We start from the raw sequence: 23,686 nt of genomic DNA on the forward strand, positions 1-23,686 counted from the left end.
CAAGAGGAATTAAAATTTTAGCATTTTGGTTCTGCTTCCTTTTTTTTTTTTAACAGTACAATTTTGAGAAATCTTTTAGCTGCTTTGTGATGTCTATTTTCTCTCTTTTCTTATCTATAGAGATAACATTATCCCTGCCTCTCTCAGAGATGTCATTGTGATTAAATAAGATATTCTGTGAAAGTGAGATGAGGATGATAAAGCACTATATACAAAAATAAACTTTATTAGTTTCAAAAAAACTAAAACTGAGAGAATCCAGGTAGAGATCTTGATAAAATATTAGGTACAGTTGGTCTCCAGTAAAGGATAGCTTCTACTACTGTTTGTTATTATTGAGAGGATGTCTACTTTTATGTATAAGGCTAGCCTTGATTACTGTTTAGGTTATTAAATAGTTTATGAATATATTGTTAATATTTAATTTGATTTTCCCACTCTGCTTGTGTTTCAGACTCCTGGGAGAGTTGGCTCTCAAGGTTCTGATTTAGATTCATCAGCAGCTCCTGTAAACACTGTGGATGTCACTAATGAAAGCTCTTCAGAGGTATGAAAATAAAATTTTACAATAAAATTCAATATTTAAGGAAAAATAGCAAATATTTCAAGTAACAACTGGTAATTTAAACTTTTGTAGAAAAAGTTCTCAGAAATCTTTCTTACAAATTGAAAAGCACCTTTTGAATCATATTTATGGATAGCTATTTGTGCTTAGTTGAGACTGAGAAAGTGTATATTAAGACCGAAAAATAGTAGTACCAATTTGTCTTTAATGTTAATGTCATCTCAACTTAATGAAGATTTTTAAATCTGTGAAGAATTACAGTTGATTAGTATCTAATTATGTTTGTACTGTCATGAACTACTAAGCTAATGAAAGGTTAGATTAGCTATAAAGTTTATACATTATTTGTTGTCTTCATTTATGACTTTGTAAGAACTTTTATCTTTGATAACATTGAAAATTAATGGATAAAGTAAATAAGTCTAAAAAAACCCTCATTTTTCCAAAAGTCAGCCTTAGTAGTTGCTTTATTGTTATTATTAGTTTTAACAAACAATATATGATCATCACAGAAAAAGGAGGTAAGATGAGAGAAGAACATAAAAACCACCCATAATACTGCCCCTAAGAGATTGATACACTTGTGTTTCTGCTCTGACAGTTTTTGTCAGTTGTCCCTTTCTGAATCTAACTGTACTATCTACCCAGTCCCCTTTTCTCTACTCTTCCCCACCTCTTGGTTGGTGAGTCTATTTTTGTGTTTGTTTCTGGGTATGTCTCTATCCATTCATCTTTCTGTTTTGTCTCTTTCTGGCCATCTGTCTTCATGTATATGTGTATTAACTGTAATAAGATCTAACAAGACTGTGAAAGTGAGAAGGAAAGTATCAGTTGAACTTTATATTATGAGCAAGTTTAAGGAAATACATTCAAGGAAAACATTCCAAACTGTATTCATGATGTGATGAGCTCAGAGTGCTCAGTTGTAACCCTGGAAAGGAGTTTAGTAGTAATTGCTGACCTCATTCAGACCAAAAACAACAAAGAATCTCCAAAAGGTAGTGAGCAGTGGCTGGTAATCCTGCTGTGCTTTCTTATCAGGGTCCCTTTTCTGTTGTCTGTGATAGCTGTACTCTCTCTGTTATCCTTAAATCTTCTGTGTGTCTTACCTTATTCTCACCTTCCTTTGGTCACTCTCTACATCATTGAGAAAATAGGAACCATTAGATGAATGTGCTCATTTTGTCACTAAAAGCTATACTTGCACCTCTGTTCTTTTTCTTACTTTTGTATGTGAAAGACAGGTCTCTTTTGCTATCAGACTTCAGTCATTTTGCTTTTGCTCTGGATTCCATTCTCTCTCATATTCTCAGCTTATCATCTTTCCCTCCTACGATTTTGATTTTTACCCATGCCACAAATTATTCCCATCAGCATATAAATACTGCTTTAGAGGTGCCATTAACCTGAGACTCCCTTAAATTAAGTTTGGTGCTTGAAATTCTTCAGATTACTCACTAGCGTAAAATCCAACTACCCACCCAAGGGTTATTGGTGATTATGAATTCTCAGGAGATGTTGTTTTTTCCGTTAGCCCATGCTAAGGTACAGACTTGTTTAAGATGTTGGTCGATGTCTCTCCCCCTCCCTCAGTCTCTTTTTTTCTTAATCTTTCTCTCAGGTTATTTCCCTTTTACTCTGAAGTTGGCTTCCCACTTTGAACAAACTCTAGGTTTTAACATTGTTCCTTTAGCAGCCATCTAAATGAAATTTGAAATATGGCTTCCAGGATTTTAAAGAAATAGAAATAAAGCAATACCTTGCTTTAGTGCTCATTTTTCTCACATTTTATATATTATTACGTATAATAATATATATAACAGTATCTTAGTATAGGCTATTATAACAAAAGCACTGAGTAGCTTAAACAATAAACATTTATTTCTCACAGTTCTAGAGACTGGGATGTTCAAGATCAAAGATCGGCAGATTCTTTGTCTGATGGAGGCTTGCTTCTTGGTTTATAGATGGCTGTCCTCACATGGTAGAAGGGGTTTGAGAGCTCTCTGGGGTCTCTTTTATAAGGGTACTAATCTTACTCATGATGGCTCTACTCTAATGACTGAATTATCTCCCAAAGATCCCATCTCCTAGTACCATCGCATTGGGGATTAAGATTTCAACAAATGAATTTTGAGGGTAGATAAACATTCAGTCTATAACAAATATATAATACATATAATATATAATGTAATAAGTGATTTTTTATGTCAGTTGTTCTTGTCAGGGTAGTTGTTCAGACTATTTACTATATCACATTGCAGAAGCAAATGTCTTTATTTACTCTTTAACCCTTTCCAGTCTGGTTTCCATCCTTAGTATTCACTGAAAGCACTCACTAATGACCACCATATTACCAAATCCAATCTTCGTTTTTCTGCTCCTTTGGCTAGGGAGAGCAGCCTTTTCTTGTGGTGCTGTCCACTGGTAAGTGGTAAGGGTCCACTGAAGTTTCCAGGTTGCCGGCTTCTCTAGCACCTAGTTTAGAATATATGATGCAAAAAGAAAATGCAGAGTACTCACCACTGTCTCAGTCCTTGGCTTCTGAGCTCCTTAGCTGGTCTGCGTTTCTCTCTTTATCTGTCAAAATTGTCTTATGTTTGTTTTATATATAATGCCTAGGGATTTTAGCTGTGTTTAGCTGGAAGAATAAAGAAGGGTATCTATTCCATTTTATCTGGAACTGGAAATCTGACCACTTAAAAAACTGAATTATCTTTTTATTAATGAATTGTAAGATGACTTTATCTATTCTGAGTACAAGTCCTTTGTCAGTGTTTTGATTGCCTCCTATTCACCCCATTGCTAAGGGAAGCCCCTCCCTAGACTTATGGGGATGGCTCAACACATAATTAACCTGACACTCGATAAGTGAGATCAACAGCAGTTTATTATTCACATATACTCACAGCCCAGGTGAGGAGGACACTGTGTGCCAAGTAGGGCCACACAAGGATTGCACTTGGGGAAGAAACGAACACTCAGGGGCTGTGAGAAGCAGTCATTATAGTATCAGGAAGGTGAGGTGTCTGCTTCCTACAGGAGATGTGATTGGCTTGTTTGAATAATTCCAGGGACTGGTAGGAAACTGAAACCTGCTGCTCAGGCTTAAGCAGGCCCTGTGCCTGCTCCCAGTGAAGAGGAGGGTTTTTGGGCTAGAGGACCTTATCTGCTGGAGCAGAGTAAGGAGGGGAGCTTGTAGTTAGATCATTGAAGCTCTTCCAGTTTCACCAGTTGTCAAGGCAGCATATAATATTGGGCCTTAATTTTAGGCCTTATACCACAATCAGAAATATGTGTTGTGTATATTTTTTTACAATCTGGCTTGTTTTTCATTTTGTTAATGATGTCTTTCAAAGGGAAGAAGATTTAAATTTTGGTGAAGTGCAGTTTGTCATCCTTTTCTTTTATGGTTAGTGCTTTTTGGGTTCTGCAAAATTTTTTGCCTACCCCAAGACTGCAAAACTTTCTCCTGATTAAAAAATAAAACCCAAGCTACAAGGATACAGTGTACAACACAGGGAATGTAGCCAATATTTTATAGTAACTATAAATGGAGTATAACCTTTAAAAATTGTGAATCATACTGTACACCTGTAACATATAATATTGTACATCAACTATATTTCAGAAAAAAAGACTGAAGGATGAAAAAATCATTTTAGCATTTACATTTAAGTCTGTGGTTTCTTTTAAATTATTATGTATGGTATGAGGTACTGGTTGAGTTTCATTTTTTCCATGTGAATATGGAAATCACATTTCCCCCCATATGCCTGTCAGGACCATTTGTTGAAAATGTTACCTTTCCCCATGGCATTAAATTTTTACTTTTGTGGGAAATCAGTCAACCTTATATATGTGGTTTTTTTTTTTTTTCTTTAATGTTCTTTGATCCAGGCATAATGAACTCCTAATTTTAAGGTGTTCCAAGTTTTTTCTTATCTTTGGACTTTTGAATATGCTGATCTCTATGCCTTACTTGTTCTTGGCTTTTCATTTTTCTTGGTTAACATCTGGTTATCCTTCAAGTCTCATCGCAGATAATTACTTTTTTTCAGTAAACTTTCCTTGGCTCACATGTAGGATGGAGACTTCTTCCATGTTCTTCTATGGAAAAGTATTCCTTATCCTTTTGGTAATGACTATTATTATGAGATTCATTTCTTGGTCGAATATTTATTATTGCCAGACACTGTTCTGAATGCTGAAGATATGGCAGTGAGTGAAATAGTAAAAAGTTTTTATCTTGGTGAAACCTATATTCTAGTGGGTAGAAACAGGCAAAAAACCCAAATCACACTAAAATTGTACAGAAGGAGGCAGTGTTATTTTGAAAAATAAAAGCAGGGAAGGGGGCACAGAAAGTATTTTGGGTGGGTGCGATTTCAAATAGGATTGTCAGGGAAGATGTTTCTAAGAAAGCGGATAGCTCAGAAAGAACTAAAGGAAGTGAGGAAACGAGTCATGTGAACTTCTGGAACAAGCATGTTGCAGGCATGTGGAACAAGTAGACAGTCTCTGAGGTGGGAGCATGCCTGGCGCGATGAAAAAGCCAGGAAGCTTGTGTGGCTCCAGCACAGTGAGTGTGAGGGGAGGCTGGGATAGTGAGGTAATGAGGCCCACCTCATAGGGCCATTTGGCTTTTGTAACGACTTAGGTGTTTTACTCTTGGTGAGATGGGAAGTCACTTGGGAGTTTTGCACAGTGAAACGACAAAATTTATTTACGTTTTTGTAGGATACACTCTAGCTGCTCTGTGAAAAATAAAATTGTTAGTGGGGTAAGGGTAGAAGCAGAGAGACTGTTGGAAGTCTATTGCAGTGATCCATGTACACTGTGAGGGTGGTTTGGATCAAGCGATAACAGTAAAGGTCCTGAGATTCTGAATATATTTTGAAGGTAGTTTTAATAGGATTTTCTGATTAGTGGAGTGTAAAATGTGATTATTTTCTTTAGTAAATTTTTCAAGAAACCTGCAAGCTTATTGAGAGTAGGGACTTCATTTTATTTTACCATTGTGTTCTCAGCACGGTAGCATAATGACCTAGTAATCACACTCAGTAAATACTTTTAGAATGAATGATTGAATGATATGCGGATGCTTACAGTGAAGAAATGAGTAAAATGGTAGGCAACATAAATATATTGTGGTAAAAAATGCAACAGTGAATTCTTTTGAAAAATTATTGTGTAGTTTTAGTACTTGGGACTGTGGTTGCCTGGAAGACAGCACTTTCATCAGTAAAAAGAAAAAAAGTGAATTCATGTTCCTTACTTTCATCCCCTAGCTAGTCCCATTTAAGGGTTGTTAACAAAAGGAACAATGATATTAATGATAGCTAACATTTATTGAATGTTTTCTTTATATCAGATGCTGTGATAAGCACTTATCATTTATTATTTCATTTAATTCTCATGCGACTCCCCCATATGAAGTAGGTGTTATTTTTACCTCCTTTAAGATGAAGAAATTTAAGGTCATACGTGCTACTAAGAGTGGTATGAATCCAGGTTTCAAGCCCAGGACTGGCTTTTAACTGCTACCCTGCCTTGCTTCTCACTTTGGAACATTTGTTTGCAGTCTTCTTGCTTGCTATGGTCCTAAGTGATGTTAGAGACTCAAGGAACATCTTAGCCTCCCAGTTCTTAATGTTATCAGTGCCAATGATCTTTATTACCTCTTTTCTAGTTACTCAAGCCCATGGTAGTACCTTCCATCTTCTTATCAGGTAGAATAGTTTCATCTGAAATGTTAAATAAAATTGTATCTCTGCATTCTTTACCTTAACCGCTTGTCCTCGCAAAAACTTTTTCTCTCCTCACTACTTAACTTCTTTGGCCTTACTGAGTATTTCAGGTTTTTAATTTCTATTTTTTCTTCTAGTCTCTCAGCCTTTCTTAGCTTCATTTCCTTTACTCTCTAACTGTACATCCAATGACAGTTAATATTTGTTTAGCACTTATAATGTCTCAGGCACTGGACTAAGCATTTTATATACTATACAATAACTCTAGAAGAACAGATACTAATATCAGCCCCATTTTATAGATGAGGAAATGATATTTAGCAAAATAAAGTGACTTTTAAAATTCATATAGTCAATATTGGTTGTGACTCAAAACCACATCTATTTTTGACACCAAACCCATAACATTATAAACTTTATAACCTATTGTCCTTCACCACTGTCTTCATTTAATTTACTTTCTCCTTGATCCTCTCAATTCCTCTATCCTCTTATCCTTTTACTGTTCCTGTCTGACAAAACCCCAAACCAAAGATAAGTGTAACATCTCACATTTAAAATATAGATATTGTTAGGTATAGGGATTTTGGGAAATTGTTTTTAAATGATTTTATTTGGCTCATAAAGTTAGAATAAAAGGTTACCTACTAGAAACCTACCTACTGGAACACATGGGTGTGGACAAGAATAGTATCTTAGGCTAGTGGAATATGGTGAAGACTAAAAATTGCTTTCATCATAAGAATTTTTTTTTGTTGAGAATGTTATCTTACATAAAGGTATTTGTTAAAACTGCCAGTCATTTCTTGATCTAAAATAAAAACTAGTTTGCCAATAATGGCTCTCAGATAAGCAAGAATGAAGTATTATAAACAAAAAGAGTAGTTATATTCCAACTGAAGCAGCTGGTTACTATAATACTGAACCAGAGGAAACTTGCAGCATGAGGATGGAAACTAATTTTCAAAGTCCTACTTTGGATAGGTCTTTCACCTTTCGTGCAGTTACTGCTTAAAAATTTCCTTTCTATATACTAAAAAGAGATATACTAATTATTTTCCTGTTATGTCTGTTTTTACTGTCTATATTTTGTTTCATAAATAACTTTATGTATATCCTCCTAAAAGTTGTTATTTCACAGGGTTTCATCTGTCCATTATGTATGAAAAGATGTATAACTGCTATTGATTTGTCGGAGCATTACCAGAAGGTGCATGCTGAAAATGAGACAAGAGGACAGGAACTTCTTAATGACTCCAGTGTTACTGTGGGTCCTATATATTTTGTTTTAGCAGCTTGGTTATGGGTTGCTCAAAATAGCTTTGTTTTTCCTGGCCTTGGTGTTGCTTAATTTTTTATGCTACAAGGGAATATGGATTGCTTTAATTATGCATGCTTTAAAGAAGCTTCAATAAGGAAAAGAGGCTCTTGGGAAGTTGGCTTGGCTATTCTTTGTGAATCTGTAAACAAATATAAACATTTAAGTTAATATTTTTGCATAAATTTTGCCATGAAATTTGAAATATAAAGTGAGTTTTTTATTCAATAATTATATCTTTATTAGTTAATGTTTTATCAGTGAATATATTACAATGTTTTAGATTAATGCTTTACTCTTAAAGACGACTTTGCATGTGAACTGTCACTGTCTTTATTCGGGAAAATACACTGCATTAGAACCTGGGTCTACCACTGTTTCAACCTCTGTTTTGACTACCCAGACCTGATGGAAAGAATGAGGCATACTTACCATGAACAGTGGGTCACCCAAATGTTTCTCTGTAGTGTGTGGGGCTGATGCATGTCTAAGGCTAGGGGTGGGAACCAGTGAGGGGAATTGTTGCCAATTTTTAGGCTGGAAACAGTTTCTCAGATGATCCTGCTATGTCTCTTCCTTTGAAAATGACTACAGTATTCTATAACCAAATAGAGGCATAGATTTTAAAAAATTCTTCTATAAGTTTTATAAAAGAATGAAACTTTTTTTAACCATGAAAGACAAAAAAATCACACTTACTTTTTCCTATGAGATAATGACATATAAGGAAAACAATCTCACCAAACCTCCACTTATTTAACACATTAATAGAGTACCTCTTATGTTCCAGGTATTTTGATAGATAAAAGGGATAAAAAAAAAAGGTAAATAAGATATGATCTCTATGCCAGGAAGTTTCTATGATACATATTTGCAAAAGAGTGCAATGTCTAATTCAACTTAAGGGAAACTGCAGAAAAACTTTGGTGGGGAACACTTAAACCAGACATTCTCTAGGGTGATGGGGGAACGGGTGCCTGTGGGAGGATACCAGTTAAACTAGCTGAAGCAGTGTGAACAAAGATAGAGGCATAAAAGTCTTGGAACTCTGCTTAGCATTTTACCAGTTGTCTTTCTTCCAGAACATATGGGTCAGCTTTTCTTTATGGGCTAGCCAGAATCAAAAGTGACAACCTGTTCTCCCTGTCACTTAATAAGAACTTTCCTTTTACCTGAAAGGATACTTGGTACAACAGGGTATCTTCAGTATCAAGTTAAGATAAGCTCTTAGCTACAGTGGATCTGAGAAAGGGTTGCAGATAACTGAAAGCTAAGAGTAAGGTATTTAATTGCTTTTAACCTGTGTGTGTGTGTGTGTGTGTGTGTAAGTTGGTGAGAAATTTGGAATGATTAAGGGAAATAAATGTAGCTAGCTATTTTGAGTATTTTATTATTTGGTGTTTTATGCTATCTAGCAACTTCAGTCCCCTTGACAATATTTTAGAAAAAATAGAGGAATCTCTTAATATCCAGAATTAGTATCACAAAGTCCCATTCATGGGACATCTCTCAGATATTCATTCTGAGCTTATTTTACTTTTATTTTAAATGAGTGATACAGTTTTAATAGACTCCCCCCAGTATACCCTTCCCATTCATATGAGGCTAGCATTGCTAGAAATAGCACGTGAATAATTTTTAGAAATGATTGTTGAAAGACAAAACAGGGTTTAGAAAAAACTGAAATGTGGTTACAGGAATTAAAGATGCTTGCCAGAATTCACAGAGTGGAAGATACTCATTCAGTGATTAATATTTATGCTGCTTAGACATTAAGCAAAGGTTTAATATCATCTATTTAAGAAGGTGAGAAAGTGCATATATGTACTTTAGGAAGATTTATTTTTATCAGAAATGTCCCCAAACTGAAGTTTTATTTAAACATCCATGAAAGCTCTAATCACATGGAAAATTTACTTAGGTGGAATATTTCTATAACTAAATATTTATTACTGAATTTCTAAAATTTCTCTTTAGGGATGAATCAGTTCATTCTGGAATATTAATCTGGTAATACTTAGAAGCTTTAAGAGGGTATGACATACCTTAATATGATCACTAGCTTTTTGGCATACTTAGGTATCTAAAGCCAAAACCTGGAAGTAGAGACAATAGTCAAGAAGCCAAAGTTGTGAAGATTAAATAATGTAACGGGGTGTGGATTCCCTGAGGAACACTGTAATTTGCCTTCTAGTTACTAGAAGAAGCTGAGACGCAAAAGAGAGATGACAAGCTAAATATTACAGGGGTTTATGTGCTGTTGCACCAAAAGCATGTTAACTTGTGTGATACAGTAGTTACTGGGCAGAAGTTTACAAGAATGCCAAATAAAGCATAATATAGAGCGGTTATGAAACATGATGGTAGATAATAGGTGGCTTTAAAAAAAGAGCATAACATCAGCTAGATTAACTCATAGATTGGGAGCATTCATTCATTCAGAAGACATCAAATTCAGCAGAGCATCAAATATCTGTGGATCCTGATGCGTTATTCTGATGTCCAAATGCACAGCCTCAGTACTACTGTCTTTGCTTATTTTAGGAGTTTCTTGGAGATCATTGCATTCATTCACCTATAGTGCCCCTGCCCTTCACTCTTGCTCTGTAATCAGAACAGACCTCTGCTTCCTAAATGCAGCACGACTGTATTTCATACCATTTCCTTCATCTTTGTTCATGCTCCTCCATTTGCTTAGAATGCCTTTATTTCTGACAAGTAAACTTCTATTTAGTCTCTTTCCTCCTACTTATTCTTTAGTACCTAATTCTAATGTCTCATATATACATATCTCTACATATATGTATATATACACATATACACAATATGTATGTGTATCTGTATTTTTTGTAAAGCATTAACTGCTACCACAGGCAAAGTTGGATACCTCTCCTCCTGTGTTCCTATAATCCTTTATATATACTTGTTACACCATTGTCTAGTAATGTTATGCTCAGTGAGCCTTGGTTTTGCCATATAATATGCACAAATGATAAGTAAGGGTATATTACTTGTGTAACAGCCAACAAAAGAGCACAAATTATTTATTTATTTTTAGTTTTTATGTATCCAGAGTTTTTATTAGTTAGCTCAATCTGTCCCTTGGAAGCTTTGTGATCTGCAAACTATTGAAGCTCTTCTGTCCCCGCCCCCCAAATTCTTCCCTACTGGGTTTATTCATATTTCACTAAATAAATACACAGTATAGAAATACATGGTATGTTCAAAATACTACACTAGCCATTATGGAAACATAGATTAAAATCTTTTTTGTGTTGTGTGTCGCAGTGAATGTAGAAACTTGACACACTAATAATAATGCTGGAGGAAAATAGCAATATACATACAAAAGGATAAAAATGTGAGATACCATGGTGTGTTCAGAGAAGCATAGGTACTTCAGTATAGTTGAGCCATGTTGTATAGAGTAAGGAAGGGTGTCCAGACATCAGACTGGTTAGGTCATTCGGGTAATACACATGAAGGACCTTGTATGCCATAACCATATAGTCATTCTGGGATTATTTGTAAGTTTTTATTATTTTACAGGACTATATATATATAGACTATATATATATTTTTTTAAGGTAATTCAAGAAACTTAATTTTTGAAGAGACAAATTACAGAAGTATAAATGGGGTATGGAGGAACCACAAGTTCTTAGAAGAGAAGTACAGGACTATATGTTAATTTAAAATTTTTATGTTAGTCTTCGGTTAGCATTACTGACTAGAATACTTCTCAACCATTGTAGATAACTCTGTGGTAATTATGAGTTATTTACATTACCTTTTTTCTCAATGATCAGAGTACTTCATGTTCTTAATTTTTTGGTTATCATTCCTTTGAAGTAGATTGGAGCAGGTATTATCTACAAAGAGGATTGTCTAGAGAGATGGAGGATATGAAGACAAATCTTCTCAACTAGACTTCGAGATTAGAATTGACTTTTCAGGATAAAACTCTCTTACCATTAATTTACTCAACCTAAAAGAAGGTTGTAAGGGTTTTCTTTGTATCTTGTAAACTGCATCCAGGATAAGCAGTGACGTACCTTTGCACAATACCAGAATTTGGACTTAACACCATAAATTAGAGTTTACTTAATGGTACCATTGGTGTGAATAATACATGTGACTGTATTTCATAACATACAAACGGTTATTCTGCAATACTAAAATACTATTTTGAAACCTTTTTCTATCTCTTTCTTAGGGTTTCATATGTCCCCAGTGTATGAAATCTCTTGGATCTGCTGATGAACTTTTCAAACACTATGAGGCAGTTCATGATGCTGGCAATGATTCAGGTCATGGAGGAGAAGCTCTTGCTCTGAAGCGGTGCAGTATAATAGTTTTGAAGTGTAATGTAGTGAATGTGTGTGATACCATTGTTTCATTGTGAATACTTAGTTTTTGAAAATAGTGTTTTTATATTATTTAATTTAAATCTGTCTTCATTTATTGTGGCTTCCTCGTTTATTGTTTTTTTTTCTTCTTCCTTTATTGTTATAACTTATTCTATCCTTGACCAATAACTATATCAGCATCTACAACATGGTTCAGAGGATATGTTTTGAAAGAAGGTTGTGATTTATCAAAAGGTTAAATTATATTTAGCATACTCTGCTTAATAAAAAATGATATACTTTATTTAGAAGATTTTATAGTAAGTTATTAAAATAATTAATTTAGCCAAGAGTTAAATTTAATAATTATTTTTAAAAATTTCTTTTGTAATCACCAATATAATAACAAGCACACATACACATTCTGCTTCTTGGCAATTTTGCCTGACCATTTTAAAATTAAATCAAGCTAAAATATAATTACTTAGAAAGGCATTTAACAATATAACTTTCCTTTTCTTCTGCTATTGGTGAAAACTCTTTATCTTATATTCCCACTAAGGGAGAAATCTTGATTTTATTCTACTTGTAAAAAATTTGTTTCATGTTTTTCTTTAAAAAATGGCTCATAGTTGGTTATGACCACATTATGGTTGATAATAAAGAACTATAAAATATGGTTGTTTTAATTTGTTAAAATATGTGGGAAAACCAGTGCTGTTGGGATGTGTGAATCTTTCCTTTTCATGTGACTATTAATGCTCTTTAAGATTTTTGTGTATGAGTTAATAATTTTGGTACCATTCTTTTGTCATTTGTTAGGAAATAGATATAAAATATATATTTATATTAAATCATGTATAAGTGCCTTTATATTTAGTGTCAATTTAACAGAGCTGCTTTTTCATCTACGAATTAGTGCCTAGTACGTGAATTTTCATTCAGTCTACCCTTAACTTTTCATCCAATGTTTAGCTCACTGAAACCTGGTTTCTGCCCTACCATGGTCTGAAACTATTCCCTCAAAGCCCAACAGTTAAAAAAAAAAAAAAAAAAAGGATTATTTTCAGTTTTTATCTTAGTAGACCTTTGTTTTGGTTACGTATTACTGTGTAACAATCCACTCAAAACCTAATGGTTTAAAACATTAACAGTGTATTACTTCTCATGATTCTTTGATTTGACTGGGTGGTTCTGCCTTAAGTTATGTAGACTTGGGTTTTGAAAAGGCCAGAAGGGCCAAAATGGCCTCACATTCATGGCTGGGGGATATAACTGGATACTGGCTGGCAGCTCAGCTGGGGCTATATGTCAGGGGGCTCAGTTCTCCTTTATATGGACTTGTGTATGTGGCTGCTTTGACTTGCCCACAGGATAGCAGTTAGGTCCTAATAAAGAGCATTCCAAGAGGAAAGGAGCAGAAGCTGTCAGTCTTCTTAAGGTTTGGTTCAGAAGTGTCAGAATGTCACTTCTGCCCTATTCTATTGGTTAAAGTAGCCACAAGACTGCTCAACGCCAGTTATGATTCAAGAGGCCAAGAAGTAAACTGTCTTTCAGTGAAGGGGTGGCTTTTACATATGAGAAGGGAAGAACTTGATGGCAGCCATTTTGTAGACCATATGTCACAGTCTCTGCAAATTTGGTTTACTGGCTGTCTTTTGTTCTGCTCTTTTGAGACAACATACCATTGTTATCATTCTTTTTTAATCTGTTTAATGTATTCCTCTTCCTCTATATGTGTGATGATATCTACATCTATGACTTCCTCCTAAACTACATTCCCAACCTAGAATTATCTCCCAAGTTGCCTACTAGGTATCTTTTGATGTTCCAAAGGAACATCTCACTGTTGATATTTTGAAAACAGAGTTCATTATATTTCCTTCTAAACACTGATAGGCAAATTACTCTCACAAATTTGTTGAAGTGGCACTTTTTAAAAGATTAATTGGAATAACTAAGTTCACCCAATTAGAAACTGAATTGGATTATCTTCTTTGCAATTTGATTCAATTTAGTATGAGCCATTCAAGTATATTGTTATTAATTCCTCTCTTCATCATTTTAGTTTATACATGGATTTGGAAGATTAATAAAGAGTAGGGAAAACTTAAAACACACCCACAATTGTCCGTATGCATGTAAAGACTAAGTCTTCTCCAGTTGGCTTGTGGTCTCTACAAATAGATATGTTCCTAGGGCCACTTGGGAGAGAGGGAGGGATGGGGATGCACGCACACACACACACACAAGAGAGAAATGAAAATTAGTGAAAGTGTCAGATAAAGATAAATTTTAAGAGTCAACAAAAGACACAGGAATCTATTATCTAATTTTACTTCTGTATTCAGAGATTAAAGACTTTACCTCAGAGTTTATCTCCATCATGAAGTGCTTTTAGGTAGAAGTGATCACTGTCTTTATGCCTCTGCTTTTATTTCTGTCATAGAACTGATGATCGTCTATTGCTTTTACTTGTTTACATGTTTACTTCCCCCGTTAAACTGAACAGCTTGAGAGTCTGGAGTAGACAAATTCTGTGGAACAATGAGTTAATTCTTTACTTATGAATGAGTACAAAAAATAGAGGACTCAATTCTCCATCTTTTACATTTTTCTTTGTTGGCAATTTCCTTCCTTTCCTATCATTAACCATGTTTCACAGATGAAGCTGATTCTGTCCCTTTACTCTCTACCCCCACCCCCATCCTAGAGAATAATTCTTCCACCAGTATTGTCCCGTTACCTTTTACCTTTCTCATATGCTTGTGCTGTAGTGGACTTGGTCTTCCCCATTATTAGAACTGATCCTGTTATCCTATTCCTTTTGTACTAGAATGAATTCATTTGAGTATTTTCAGTCTACTCATTTCAGTTATTGTGTCTTCTACCATGGCAGCATTGCAGTGGCATGGAGCAAGGAGGGTCCCTTTATCTGCTGTTTACAATCCAACAGGGGAAGATACATGTTTCTTATACCCCGAATAATAATCCCAAATGTGTTTTCTCATGGAATCTCTCCTGCATTAGGACTTCGGGTGGTCTCTCACTATTCTGTATCAGACTGACTCTTAGATGAAGGGAACAAAATGTGAAGTTTTGCCAGGAAATAGCATTTCAGACTCAAAGAACAGAAAGAAGCCAGTAATGCTGGAGCTAGATGAGTGAGGGGGAGAGTGGTAAGGCAGGGACTAGACTGTACAGATTTTATAGTCCTTATTAGTGAGTTTAGATTTTATACTAACTGCAATAGGAAGCCATGGATACTTCTTGCTGGTAAATTAATGGTATTTTGTTTCTGGCTCAGGCATTTGACAGTTCTATCATTTCCGTGATAAAATGTTCTTCCATTTATAAGTAACATACTCTAGGAATACAATTATTCTTCTAAGGGATTTATATGTATATTCCACTATGCATAAAATGTACAGTAGTTTTTTTAAGAATTGAGAAAACTAGAATACTAATATACAGTCACTAGCCATGACTTGTTAAAGAACATTAACTATTAATTCCTGTTTTTCCCAATGTATGTTTAGAGATGACATAACACTACTTAGACAAGAGGTCCAAGACCTACAAGCTTCACTTAAGGTAAGAATAAAAATGATTTTACGTGTTTATTTTCAATGTTTCAGATAAAAAAGTCTTAAAATTTACTGATTAAAAGGCATTTTTTTCCTTTAGGAAGAAAAATGGTACTCAGAAGAATGAAAGAAAGAATTAGAAAAGTTTCAAGGGCTACAGCAGCAAGTAATTGCTTTTAAATACTTGAAGTGTGTTTTTAGTTGTTTATTTTCATTGCTGAAAATTAAGCATAATATTTTTTTGTAAGCAGGTGGCCTGATATGAATAACTTCCTAATTTGTTTCTATATGTTTAATATCCTGCATGTATACCCGTTTTAATATTAATGAATGCAAATGAATATAACCAAAATATGGGAATCTAAGATATAACTCTTTAAAGGTGTTCCACTAAGCATCATTTACCTATGTGTTGTTTTTTTTTATATCAGGCTACATTATTCTTATTTTCTGACAATATATCTAAATGTTTAAAAAGTATAAATAAGTTCAGACAACAGTGAAACTCTTCAAAGAATTGGTGACAAATTGGAAATCACTAAAATGTCTGTTAGGAGGGAAAGAACTATTAACTGCGGATAGTTTATATTAGTGGAGATCGTTTGAAAGCATGGGAAAACTCTTGTATTAATGTTAGATTTTAAAAAACTCAATAAAAATTTTTATGTGTCCTTGTACACACACAGATACATATGCTATACAACTTTACAAAAAAAAATACATGAGGAAAAGAAAAGTCACTGTGGTAACAGAAGTGGTTATTTTTAGTGATTTCGTTTGATATCCTAGATTCTATATATATAAATATATACATATATTTCATAATCTTTATAGTTTAATATATTTTCTAAGGAAATGTCTTAATCCAATTACGAGTTTTACACTAAAATTATCTTGACTTTTATACGAAAATTACATAAAGAATCCTAGAATAATTTTACCTAATGCATATATAGTTTTCATTTATAAGAATAAAGTGGATACCCTTTAACAGTAGCTTTAATATTTTTATAAAGGAATTAATAATCCTTTAGCACATTATCTTAGCACATTGTGACTCTTAGTCTTTTTGCCTTTTTTATCTTTTCATCAAAAATCATCATTCGGACTAGAGAAGAAAAACAAATGGATAAAAAGATATGAGTCTTATTACTATTCAGCTTCTGTAATTGAGGATACATTAAAGAGGTTTTTAGTAATCTAAAATACTTATAGTTTACTTACTCATGTTTTATGTAGATGTTATTAACAATCAGAAATGGGCTATATTGTTTTCTGTACCTGAAAACACAGAGGAAATTGTTTCCTCATTTGAGACAACTGTTTTACATTTAATACATTAAATACATCTTCCACAGTGCAATTGCCTTAATAAGAAATTTACCATTGGGGAAAGTGTATTTTAAATATTGATGATTATTAATAGTCAATATGCTTAAATCAATGTGTAGGAAAATAAAAAGTCAGATACACTGTGAGAAGCCTTATTAAACTCTTCTAGATATATATAATTTTTAGAATATGGAAGTAATGACCAGGTGGTATATTATTTTATTCCTAATGCATGTGGTAAATTAAATCTTATGGAATATATTCTTTATTTCTGCTTCTTTTAAAGACAGTTTATGATCCTGAATTAAAAATTTATGTTTTAAAAGCCATTTTTTAGTAGTGATTGCTTCATGGCCTATTTTAGCTTATGAAAATTTTCAAATATTATAGGACTGAATCTTACCTGCTAACTTGAGTATTTGCTTTAGAATCTATATTTATAATTGTAATAATTTATCTTATTTATCTGTTATTGGATTTATGGGATTTAAGATGCCATCTATTGCAAGACCTAAAAATCTAATAATATGTTAACATACAAAAAGTTTTAGAGGAACTGAGCTGTATTTAGATCTTTATGCCAGTCTGCTTAGTGTTACCTTAGTGATCTTGAAGAATGTAAGCAGGCCAAAATTTAATTTTTGTCAAAATCTTGCTACTTACCTGACAGATTGTGGCTTTCAGAGATTTTTTTTTTTCACATTGGCAATTGTAACAGCATTGTCTTTTCCTTTTAATGCATTTGTCTTTTGTTTTCATTGAGGAGTCTAAACCTGATGGATTAGTAGCTGATTCACCAGCAGGTAACTTTACTTGAAGCTATTGTTTTTTCCATTTTTATTTTTCATCTTTCTCATTCTTTCTTATTTCTTTTTCTCTGATGCCTGCTACGTGAATTTTGTTTTGTGGATACTTCATGGCTCTAAAACAGTGAAGATTAACAGTCATATTCTAGGCTGAGCAGCATGTTTGTTGCCTGTGAACTTCATAATTTAATCAGTTAACGAAAATCTTAGTGTCTCCTTAGATCATTATATTCTGAAGTTATAAACAAAATTCTGGAATATTACATTAATACGGTTGTTTAGTGAAAATTTAAATCTATATTAAAGAGATGCACTCTTTTTCTCTTGAAATGAAGGAAAGATGAAACTAGCATCTTTGTAATGGACTTTAACTGGAGAAATGCTCAATGAATTAATCAGAATTATATTTTGAGGTTAGCTGTTGTATTTAATGTCCCTCTGATATCTCTTTTCTTTGTTAGAATGAAATAGTAGAAGTTTACTGCATATTTTAGTTGATTATTTTACATAAGGCCTTGCTTGTTCTTAAAACATTTCTAATTACATTTCATATTATAGTACATTTTATCAGAGGAGAGAATGTATTCCTTTTTGGTCAGTTGACAGATTTAGGACAATAACTGAAATATGAAATCAAAATAATCTTTAAACAAACATTTATGTCATTTGGGTGTGATGCTGAGTATTCCTTTCATTTGTTTTATATGTTTGTAAATTATGACTTTGACCTTAAATGAAACATATGCTTAATTCTTGAAATGTGAAGATACTCTGCTTGTAATTGGATAGTAGACTCATGTTGATTGTCTTTAATTACTACAATGATTAAAATATAAGTAATAACAATTAGGAAATGTAATTAATATTGTGTTTCAATAGCTACTGTACTTTTTTTGTAGAACTACAGTCTTTGGAGCGACAATTAGAAGAAGCTCAAACAGAAAATTTTAATATTAAGCAAATGAAAGACTTATTTGAACAGAAAGCAGCCCAACTTGCCACTGAAATTGCAGGTAAAATGAATCAGAATTTTTTTTAGCCAATAAATCAGTCTCATTACCTTTTTACCATTGTATGTTTGAGAAATAAACATCGTATTTTAGTGTGATAAAGCATTTGTTAGACTTAATATGGTGATGATTAATGGAATTTAATGGTAAGAGAGTTGCTATAATGATAACAGAGTGCTCTATAAATTGTTTCATTTGTCCTCTCATCTCTGCCTTTCAAAAGACTCACTTTACAGAAGATGAATTTTCTTTTGGGGTATGCTTAAAGATTAACAAGTAACATTTTGAAGAAGTTAAATAATATAGAGTTAGTATTTGTTTATGCTATCAATTACATGTAATTTTTTCAACTACATGCTTTTGGGTAAAATATTATGTATGATTAAGTATACATTAAAATGCTAATTAGTAATTTAGTGTGTGGAATTTACGTAGACAAAGACATTTGATCATTTTAAATTTATCATTTAATGTAATTAGAAGCACAATTTTATTGTATATATTTATAGTTATCTAAGGAATGTGAATTTGAATTAGAGTGATATATATATAGATAGATACAGATATAGCTATGTACTGGAATATAATTTATAAAAGTGTTCTTCTCTAAAGTTAATGTCATGAAACTAATATTTATATAACTATCCTTAGTTAGATATAAAGTCAAAATATGATGAAGAAAAGAGTCTTCGAGAAGCTGCTGAACAAAAAGTGACACATCTGACAGACCAATTAAATAAAGAGGCGACTGTAATTCAAGATCTGAAGACTGAACTGGTAATTTAGAAACCATTATTAGACTATAAACCTTATTTGAAATTGAAAAATAAAATATGTACTCTGATGAAACTTTTTAGAAATACAGCTTGAGTAAAATGGAGGAAATAAATTCTCCATAGTTTTACCACCTACATATATGATTTTTAAAGTAAAAATTGAAGTTTACAATACATAATTTATGATGTTAACATTCTTATTGTTTCTGTCTTAATATTATCTGTCTTACTTAGTAGTTTTCATATCTGCATCTCTGATCTTACCGTCCTTTGAACTTTGTTTTATAAATCCACCTACTTTTAGGATACTTTTCTAGCTTCGATTTCAGATTGGACAAGTGTAACATCAAGTCATCATATTTCCTCCATAACTATATTTCTGTCACTGGTACTACCCATTTTCAGCACTCTCCCCAGGCTTAACAACCTGGGATCTGTTCTTGCCTCCTTCCTGTCCTTTATTTAGTACTTAATAGATATATGAATAAATGAATCAACTATATTGAACCTGCAGCAGACTCTAATTATGCTTATATTTGCTCCTCCTTCATTTTATTACCAGTTTCCTAAGATAGAAAATGAAAGAATTTAGCATTTATTAAGTGATTGTTATTACCAGTGAGTGTAATTTGCGAAGGAAGGGAAAGCAATTAAAGCACTGAGGACAACTGTGAATTTGCTAGTTTGCACGTTGAGTGGTAATACTATTAAATATGAGGCAGAGCGGGAAAAGGAGAGGACTGTTGAAGGGAAGACATTAGTGTTTGATGTTCGGAATCTAATAATTGACATTAAAGATTATTTTTATTTTGATTTCTTTGTAGTAAAATTATTTTAAAAATATGTTATTTTAGTTTCACTGTAATTTTTAATTGAAATGGAAATGTGTTGCTTCATAGCTTCAGAGACCTGGTATAGAAGATGTTGCTGTGCTAAAGAAAGAACTGGTCCAAGTTCAAACGCTAATGGATAACATGACCTTGGAACGTGAGAAAGAATCTGAAAAACTCAAAGATGAATGCAAAAAGTTACAAACAGAGTATGCTAACTCAGAGGTAATGAAGTTCACTGCACTTATATGAGATTATTGTTAACTTGTTTTGTGTATACTGTTGAGTAAAGCCAGGATTTGAGATTTTTTTCTGAAGACCTATCAAACAGTATTTGCCTTTCTTTCATTTGGTCTGAGTAATATTTGTATATAGTCAGTATGGTTTGATAGTATTTTTTATTTTTGTTTTATGAAGCTAGAAACTTAGAGACGAATGTTTGCATTAAAGAGTATTATTCTATTTAACAAATGGTATATTGTGGAGAAATGATATTTAAAGTTAAATTTGCTCCAGGCTAGTTAATAAGTTTTAATTGAATTTACCTAAATTCAGTTTGGGTAAAGGAAGTGTGATTTAATTTTCTTCAATTGTATTACCAATATTTAGAAAAAATTATTCAAGAAAGGCTTATTTTCTAGTAGACTTGTTTTTTGTTTATCAATTATTGAATTATGTGGTTGAAAGGAGTCTTAAAAATCATCCAGTCTAACACTGCATCCAAGAATCCCCTTTATAGCATCTCTGGTAAGTGATCTACAACTCTTGCTGGGTGATACATTTCTTCATAAGTCAACCATTCCATTGAGTTGACATTTGTTTCCCTGTAATTTGCATGCACAGGTTCAGTTTTCAGCAATTACACAGAATAAATTGTTCTTTTTTTCCACATGAAATATTTGAAGACTATTCATATTTACTCTGAGTTTTCTGTCTTCCAAGATAAACATTCTCAGTTTCTTCTATTGCTCACGTGACTTTGGCCTGTAAATCCCTTATGTAATTATGTCAGTGTATGACAAGCTCTGGGATATGTAGTAAATATTTCTCTTAAAAATGCTAGCCTTTGTTCTTTTTTTATTGTATTATAGGAGATATTTTATTATAACTACTACTATGTGCAGTTCTTAAGCTCCCTTATGTGATGTGGATGTTTGTTTTTCATGTTTTCAGTTTAAAAAGTTAAGTTGTAGTGATATTTTAATTTGCATCTCTTAGAGTTTTTCAGCTTGTGATCTAAAAGCCACTCTATTCATAATTGGTAACATATTAATAAGCCAATGAAGTATAAATATTATAGATAACGTATGTCACTCTTTAGTTTACTTCCTCCTATATCTTATCAATGGGGGAATGGTAAAAGTTTATGGTATAACACATATAGGCATGTGAGAATTTATGATGCTTAACACTTCAGACTTCATGAACCTCAGGTGTAGATTTCCCAAAAGTGATCTTTGTAGCCCAGTGACATTTAATCTCACAACTTTTCAAACAATTTCAGGGAGTTCATGAATTTATCAAAGCCAGATGAAAGCTCCCAATGTATAATTAAGGAGAGTATGAATCAAAGAATCTCATGAGGAAAAGCCTGATTCAAACAATGCTAAAGTAGAAATACTTGAACCTAGGTGAATCTAGTCATTTATTTCTGTGGTTCAATAAGAATTACTTTTAATTAAATCTGCCTGATTACTAGTATTTCTCAAATACTAGTAAAAAAAAAAGTTACACTCTTTTGATTAAAAAATTCCTTTAATGTTATTTGAAATTTCAAAATAAGTGTAATAGGGTGACTAAAATTGAATCACAGTAATGGTAGTTTTAGAATACATCTATTTTAATGTGCAATCCTCTTTGACCTTTTCCAACAGAGAATTATGGAGTTATACATACACATCTTATATAAGTAGAGTTTGACCAAAGAGAATAAACTTACATATTTTGGGAAAAATATATGTGGGAAAATATATCTAAGTAATATTTTACTTAAGGATTACTCTATATGGGACGGTGTAGTTCAGTGGTAGAGTGCATGCTTAGCATGCCTAAGATCCTGGGTTCAATCCTTAGGCCCTCCATTTAAATAAAAAAATAAACCTAATTACCCCCCCACAAAAGAATTACTCTAAGTTTAATATGGAGGATTTTTATAAATTTGTTTTTATTCATGTAGATTAAAATATGTTTATATATAATGAGAATAGGTCATTAGAGATGAGAAAGTTTTAACTAGACATAAAAGATTTGAGGTGAAAGGGTTTAGTATCTTCCCACATTGTCCACCTGTCAACATGGGTGATGAAACAATGATTTGTTTTAATTTAATTTTTTTTTTTAAATATAGTCAGTATACAGTGTGGTGTCAAAGTCTGGCATGATGTTCAGTCATACACATACATACATATGTTCCTTTTCAAATTTTTCATTATAGGTTACTATAAGATACTGAATATTGTTCCCTGTGTTACACAGTATATATTTGTTTATCTATTTTATATGTAGTAGTTAGTATCTGCAAATCTCGAAATCTCAATTTATACCCCTTGGTAATCATAAGTTTGTTTTCTATGTCTCTGGATCTGTGTCTGTTTGGAAACAATGATTTATTTTTTTCTCTAGAAAAGATATTTCTGAGAAAGAAGAAAAGTGGCTTAGAAATCCATTCTTCACATTTTAATTTCTTTTAAGTTTTCCTAAAATGTATCTTTCTAAGTGTTTTGAAATAAATTTTAAAATACAGGGATTTGTTCTTTCAGGGTAATTGATTTAATATTTCATCATATTTTTAATAAAACAAGGATACTATTTACTTGCTGTTCAGTTAATAAATACGTAGTGATCAAGACCTCAGATTATGCTGAAATATTTTGAATAGCTTTAGGAAATAGTAGCTTGAGAGTCAGAGCAGTATATTGTTATTAGAAACAAACTCTTTTTGAGCACTTAGGTTTTGGTCACTATGCTAGGCACTTTAAATATGTGGTTTCATTTGTTTCTTTTATCCCTGTAAGTTAAGTATTAAGTTTGTTTTAACCATGTAAGTTAAGTACTAAGTTTGTTTTATGTGTAGGGAATTTGGGCTCATTGAAGTTAAATAACTCATTCAAGGCCATGTACCTAATATAAAGAAGGTAGCATTAGATCCCAGGTTGTATACAAAGCCCGTGTTCTTTTTGTATCATGTTATCTCCCATTTTAGGTGATCTGATGATTGCCTTGTAAGTAAATTTGTGCTATTAATCTTTACTTAATACTTATTATTATTACTTTTTAAATTTTGACATATTGTATTGAATATAGCTTAAATACCTTTGAGTTGTGTCTCATACCATTTCCATATGAAAAAAATTACCGTCTTAA

General features: G+C 32.8%; 1 pseudogene; it reads left to right on the forward strand.

Annotated features, from left to right (window-relative positions):
* Nucleotides 1–23,686, forward strand: part of LOC141576895 (early endosome antigen 1-like) — a 64,298-nt pseudogene that overhangs the window by 24,852 nt on the left and 15,760 nt on the right.

Source organism: Camelus bactrianus, unplaced genomic scaffold (assembly GCF_048773025.1).
Source record: "Camelus bactrianus isolate YW-2024 breed Bactrian camel unplaced genomic scaffold, ASM4877302v1 HiC_scaffold_43, whole genome shotgun sequence".
NCBI classification, from domain to species: Eukaryota; Metazoa; Chordata; class Mammalia; order Artiodactyla; family Camelidae; genus Camelus; species Camelus bactrianus.